General features: G+C 46.6%; 1 long non-coding RNA gene across 1 annotated transcript; it reads right to left on the bottom strand.

Moving 5' to 3' along the window:
- Nucleotides 1-3,554: 3,554 nt before the first annotated feature.
- On the bottom strand, nucleotides 3,555-6,621 carry LOC116873602. Its single transcript, XR_004383857.1, has 3 exons — nucleotides 6,585-6,621; nucleotides 5,272-5,344; nucleotides 3,555-3,641 (listed from the first exon to the last, which is right to left on the bottom strand). It is a non-coding gene; the product is annotated as an uncharacterized LOC116873602 (long non-coding RNA).
- Between the last annotated feature and the right edge of the window lie 586 nt (nucleotides 6,622-7,207).

Here is a 7,207-nt window from a genome sequence, read left to right on the forward strand (position 1 = left end):
GGAGAGGGAGAAGCAAACTCCCTGCTGAGCAGGAGCCTGATGTTGGGCTGGACCCGAGGACTCTGGGATCATGACCTGAGGTGAAGGTAGACACAACCAACTGAGCCACCCAGGCGCCCTTCCCCAGGACTTCTTTGGCTTTATTTTCATATTTCCATCTTTGATCCATTGTGGTTTATTTGGTGTATGATCTATGTATGTGTATATATATATTTTTAAAGATTTTATTTATTTGACAGACAGAGATCACAAGTAGGCAGAGAGGCAGGCAGAGAGAGAGGGGAAGCAGGCTCCCTGCCAAGCAGAGAGCCTGATGCGGGGCTCGATCCCAGGACCCTGGGATCACGACCTGAGCCGAAGGCAGAGGCTTTAACCCACTGAGCCACCCAGGTGTCCCAGGTATGCATATTTCTTTGTACTTTCTCTTTCTTCTTTTAAAGATGCATTAATTTATATTAGGAAGAGAGTGTGATCTGGGGAGGGGCAGAAGGATGGAGGGGGAGAGAAAGAGAGAGAAAGAGAGAGAGATTCCTCAAGCAGACTCCCTGCTAAGCACAGAGTCCAACACAGAGCTCAATCCCAGGATCCCGAGATCATGACCTGAGCTGAAATCAAGAGTCAGATGCTTAAATGAGTGAGCCACCCACTCCTTCTTTGTAAATTTCTGATGGCTACCCTGTTATTCCAAGACCATTTATTGAAAACCCTTTTCTCCCTGGTGTGAAATGCTTCACTCATTATATACCATTATTTCATCTAATTCCCATGACACCCTTTGAAGTCAACATTTGTCTCCTATTATACAGATAAGGAAATGGAGTCTCAGAGAGGTGAAACTTCCAGAAATGCTATTACCCAGATTTGAGCCTAAGCCTGCTCTCATGGCTATATTGTTTCTCTCAACAGAAATCCTAGAAGATGCTCTGTCGGGAGCTTGTGTCTTCTCCTCGATACCAGAGCCCTCATGTTCCTGGGGTTCTGCTCTTATCTGTCTCTGTTGCCTGTCTCCCAGTTACTGTCTCCTGACCTCCCTGATCTGTAGCTCTTGGGCTCAGATGCTTGAAAAGTGCGAACGGTCAGGTTGGCCTGCAGGCAAACCCCTGGAGTGCTATTATAGGGTGATCCTGACTCACTGCCCATTTCACGGGTGGCCACGTTCAGAAATACCAACCTGTGTGGTAACACAGGGGAGTGCTCTTCATTTGGAGGCTTCCCAGATGGTGGGGCACCTTGCTCCACGTCTAGGGGTGTGGGTACCATTCCTCATTCTTGGTATGAATGAAGTTTTGTGCCCTCTGTAGAGATCAGGGCTTTGTAAATGACAGAAACCCAACCTGAGCTAACTTGAACAAAAGGAAAGTTCATTTTCTCTTCTAAGAACATGGTGGGAAAAGCTGTGGTCTACTGGCCTCTGGATGCCAGGATTCAGGAATATCAAAACCATTAAGTGTTTGTTCCTCCTTTTCCTTCTGTGATGCTGGAATTTCAGAAGAGGCAGCTGAGGGCTTACAGTGCTCAGGAAAAGATTCTCTTGCCCGGTCTTGGGTCATGATCTTTCCTGAAATGATCAGTGTGGCCAGGAAAGGGAGGTGTGGGACCTTGGACTGGCCCAGCCTGTCCAGGGGACCACCACCAGGGTAAGGACAAGTGGGTAGTGTTTTTGGAAACTCTACCAAAATCATGCGGTTGAAGGGAGAAGAACAGGGTGGGGTGACTTTTACCAAAGGCCATTAGGCAGAGCAGAAGAACAGATTGGTGCCATTTTCTTCTGCCCTTTGGTTCAGAACCAAAGCAGAGTACTTTGCCTGGTGTTACCTAGTTGTGGCACAAAGTGCTGCCTCCTTCTCCCCTCCTCTTTCTAGGATATGACTTGTTCTGCCTGGATGTCTTCGTGAATTTTAAATCAACCATCCTCGTCTTGAATTTGTGGCTACTGATCGGTTTGTCTTACATACATCCATTTGCATATTTATTCCCTAATTCAACAAACTTTAATTGAATTCTATGTGTTGGTGGGTCTGCTCCATTACCATTATTGTGGGATTAGAGATTCGAGATTTATAAATATTTGTTGCTGAAACAGAAATCTCCTGGAAATAGCTCAAGCAGAACAATAGGATTCAGTTTGGGTACAAGGGGAACCAAAACCTCAGGAAGGGGCCAGAAACAGGCTTAGAAAGCACTTGTGGGTTCCCCTGCACCTCTTGTGTCTGCTTCTGCCAGGGGACTGACTCTCCCACTGGCCACGTGTGTCATGGGCCCATCTTCTGAGCTCATGCATTATAGTTTCGGACACCTGGAGAGACTAGTTAGTTGGCTATGACCGCAAACTTGATGGCTTGAACAATAGAAAGGTACTGTCTCACAGTTCTGGAGGCTAGAAGTCCCAAATCAAGGCGTCTGCAGGACTGGCTCCTCAAAGGACTCTGAAGGACACTCCCATCCCTCTCTCTTGCATTCTGGTGGCCTGCTGGTGACTTTTGTGTGCCATGGCACATAGAAATGTCCTTTGACCTCTGCTTCCACTGTAACATGGTGTTCTTTCTGTGCGTGATGTCTTTCTGTCCACATTTCCATTTTTCATAAGGATACAAGTTGCATTAAGGCCCACCCATTAAACCTCATCTTAATTAATTCTGTCTGCAGTAATCCCATTTCCAGATAAGGTCACCTTCTGAGGTACTGGGAGTTAGAACACTGGCACATGAATTTTGGAGGGGATGTGATGAAGCCTGTAACACAAACTGATTTTCCTTTTTTGTCCAAATTCCAAGCTCCCAGGAGAAGGAAGCTGACTGGTCCATCTTGGGTCAGATGGCAGGTGTCTACTCCCAGTTGAATCAACATGATGATTTGATAGTGCAGGAAGGTGGCAGGCACCCCTGTGGATTGGGGAGCTTTCCAGAAACCACAGAAAGGGTCTGTTAACTCTGCACATAGCCTTCTCCCATCCACTTCTAAACTGCTAATGCCCGTCAGCAGTCATTTATTATTAGCAGAAGTCTTGGGAATGAAAGAGGAGAGCTGTTCAGATGTGTCTCCGTCAATCCGGGAAACAACAGTCAGGCTTACCCTGACCAAACTGGGGCCCAGTCACATTCCCTGAGCTTTGTTCTACCAGGCAAAATGTGCTGCATTGACTCAAATACTTGTTCTCCTTTCTTACGTTCCCTAAGAAAGGAACAAACTTTGCTGGGGATTATAAATGTTCATTAAAAAAAACTCCCCAAAACCTAGATAACAGAAACTAGAAGAAGAAAGTATGAAGCATCCCCAATCCCGCCTGCTTGAAATAAACACTATTAACAGTTTGATGCACTGTCTTCCAGACTGTTGTCATTTATCAATAATTGCATACACATGCAAATGCACGCATGCATATGTTAATAGGCTCATATCACCTGGAGAATTGTGGCTTTTTTACTTTCTTATTGATACCATTCCGTATTAATCTGTATGGATGTACATCAACTTTGTAGAATAACTCCGTAACATTTTTATGTATGTATCCATTCTATTGATGGGTATTTCAGGTTCCTTTTCATTCTTTTTTTTAGCAGAAGTATGTTAGCCATTATCCTTGTCTGTGTATCTTTATGAATTCCTGGAAGGAGCGTCTCCAGGTCAGAGTGTGAGCTCTGCTGCGAGATGAAGAAATGGTAAAAGAGGATTAGCAGCAGACAAGGTCATCCCAGCCCTCTCCCCCACCTTTCTCAACACACACACACACACACACACACACACACACACACACACACACACTTAGAGAAAATCTGCTTCTGAGTTGCGTTCAGGAGATAAGAGAATGCCAGTTTCCCTGGTAGGGGCTCTCTCGGCAGGAGTTCGCATCAGGCTGTTCCTGTTCAGGGCTCAGGTGGGAGGGGCTCTCCTTTGCTCTCATACATCAATTTACATCCTTCAGCCTTGTATCCCTGCAGCTGCAGGCACAGACCCACGATTGGACTCCTACCCGTTACAGTCAATGGGGATGCGTTTTCCTATTCTGTTTACCAGCTCGTTGTAGGTTTCTTTTCTTCCTGTTCCTCTGTCTAGGTTGAAATCCTTTGTAAGATGGCCTGATGCCCACTGAGGGTGCCAACCAGAGCAGGTGGTGGGCCGGCTGTGGCCCCAGAGGCTGAGGGCAGGTGAGTTTTATGCTGACTGGCGTGGGCAGGGGGTTTTTGCCTTTAAAGCCACCCACAAACCAACAAAAATAGCAACAAGAGCTAAATTCAGTGGCCCTTGGCTCTCGAGGAAAATGTCTCAGCATCCCTGATTTTAAAGGTCTCTGCATTGAACAGAGGACTTGATGTATGGTGCTTGATTTAAGCTGGTCGTATTCATAATGTCCACCAAGTCTGCTTTCAAATCATCTACCCGTGACAGATGATAAAAAATCAGGCAGTTGTGATGTCTGGGTTGAAAGACAGTCCCCCATAGGTCTTTGTTTTCTGGGATATTTGTAGTTCCCTAAATCTTGGCTTATTTGTCTTTGGGTTTGGGGAGCCTGTGGAGGAACTCTGCAGGCAGGGGCAAGGGAGGCTGTGTGTGTGTGTGTGTGTGTGTGTGTGTGCGCATGCGTGCGCGCATGTGTGTTGCACACCCACAGGCCAGCTCACAGCTGTCAGGCATCCTCTTAGGGCATTGTCAAGGGAGGTTAACCCCAGTACAGTCATACAGCTTCTTAAAATCTTCATACAAAAATCTGTTCTTGAAAGGGTCCCCACACTCATCCCACACCCTGTCATTCATCCTGAGGGTATCGCAGTTAGGGACAGGCTTCATTTCGTGACAGCTGTTCATCTCCCCGTGGGCCACAGGGACCATGCAGCAGCCAAAGGATAGCAGAGTCCATGAGGCCCTGGGTCCCTCAGTATGAGAGGGAAGAGGGGCGGCCAGCACAGTTTTGAGAAAGCTTGTGTAACAGGATGTTACAGAAGTTGGAGAATTAGATGAAGGGAACCCGGAGAGATTTTTTTTAAAAAAGTGCATGTCCCAAGTGTTTTTGGAGAGAGATTGGACTATGCTAATTTTATACTTTATAAGGAAAATTCTATGTACCCAGAGCTCACCAAGTATCAGGCACCAGGGCTAAATGATTTATGTGCATCGTTTCATTAAATACTTGTAAAAACTTCTTGTGCCCTAATTATTATTCCCATTCCCCAAACAAGAAAGCTGAGTCTGGGAGAAGCTCCATTGTTTGCCCAGGATCACACAGCAGATGTGGAGCAGGGCTGTGATTTTAGTCCTGTCATCCTCAGCGCCCACCTGGGCTCTTCACCACCACCCTCCAAGGCTCCAGGAGTTTGTACGCCGTCTTTGGTTTCGGTGAGATGCTTTCCTGGGCAATAAGTGAAGAAGGCAAGGGGAACGTGATCTCACCAGCAGTATACTTTGTTTCAATAATGGGCGAGAAGCTAGCAATAATTACTCATAATAATAGTTAGAGTTAATTGAGCGTGGCCCAGGGGCCAGCTTTTCCACTAAGGCTTTGACATGTATTATCTCATTCAATCCCACCCAATAACCCTATGGAATAGATACTGTGATGATCCCTGCAATTTCCAGCACTTTTACCTGCTTTCCTTCTGCTTTGTTGTGAACCCGCTACCCACCCCACCCCTCCATTAGTATTAGCCATTAGAAGCTTCATGAAGGTAGGGATCATATCTGCTGCCACACCGCCATGTTACTGCCATCTCCCCCAGGGCTTAGCCGATGCCGGGGATCCAGGAAGCCACTGCTGAATCCAAGAATGAAGCAGTCTCCTAGAAGGGCAGTCAGGGAAGCCCCGAGATGGGAGGTCACTAGCCCAAGACCTCAGGTCTCAGCTCGTACACAAGGGACTTAGGAGCGCTTGGATACTCTGTCTCCAGAGTTACAAAATTCACTTGTTGACTTCGGGAGGGCTAATGTGAGTGGTTATAATTAGGGGAAATGAGAACATTAGGAAGGTTTTCAGAGGGTAAACATTTGACTCATTCTGCCTTGGATAGGCAGTGTGTATCCACCATGGAGTTCCATGAGCTGGCTCATGTCCCAGAGAACAGGGCTTCTTATGTGCGGTCAAGTTTGCCTCCTTCAAGTCCGTGGACTGTCATGGTTGGAGCATCCTTATTCCTACTTAGGAGTGGGAACAAGCTATTCTTTAAAAGTCTTTTGTATTGAAACTGAGAAATATCAAGGTTCCTATGCAAAGACTGTGCAAACTCTTTGCAGGAAGGGCCCCAGTTTCCTCAGCACTTCTTGCTCTGAAGTTGGTCTTTCAAAGAACCCATTTAAAATCCTGCCCTGTGCCTCTCCAGGCTAGACCACTGTGCCCCAGGCACATCTTTCTCTAAAACCAGCAGGGAAAAGCACAAGGATTTTTCAACAAAAAGCCAAGGGGTTAGTGCACCAGGGACCCTAGAGACTATTGTGTTCCCAATGCCGAACTGAGACGGGGGTTGATGAGACGAGGCCAGGATGGACTAAGACGATACTCATCTGAGCCTCAGAAAAGAAGTAGCCAAACCTACGAACAGGGGCCATGTTCTTTTTGCCTTGTACAGTTCAATCACTTGAATATATTAAGTACTTACCAAGTCCTTGCTCTGATCAGGTGGTGTGCGATGGAAGGGTTTACAGATGAGGACATCTGTGACGTCTGTGGCTGGAAAATTCTGTGTTGTGAAGGGCTGTCATGAGCATTTTAGAATCTGGAGCAGTATCCTTGGCCTCCGTTCACTAGATGCCAATAGCAACTCTTTCCCATTTGTGACACCTGAAAATGTCGCAAGACATTGCTACCTGTCCCCGGGGAGGCAAAAATCCCCCTCATTGAGAACCACTGTGCTAAGAGATTTATATACATCTTGGCATTTAATCCTCCACACCCGACCTGTTATTATTCCCCGTTTTGCAGGGGTGAGGCCTGCGGCATAGGGAAGCTCAGCTTTGTACCCGATGTCTCAGTGGTAGCGCACGTGTAGCTGGATCTGACATCTTTAACCGCCGAATTCTGTCACACTGAGAAGTACAGGGCATCTTACTACAAACCATGCTGTCTGCCTCCTCTGAGCAATTTCTGTTCTATTTCTGTTCCTTTATTTGTTTAACACATATTTTTGGAGCATCTGCGATGTGCCAGGCGGTGTTCTGGTTGCTGGATGGGATAATGCAATGAATGAAATCACATAAATCCCTGCCCTGTGGGATGTGGAAA

Source organism: Lontra canadensis, unplaced genomic scaffold, assembly GCF_010015895.1.
Source record: "Lontra canadensis isolate GAN:19392208 unplaced genomic scaffold, GSC_riverotter_1.0 scaffold34, whole genome shotgun sequence".
NCBI classification, from domain to species: domain Eukaryota; kingdom Metazoa; phylum Chordata; class Mammalia; order Carnivora; family Mustelidae; genus Lontra; species Lontra canadensis.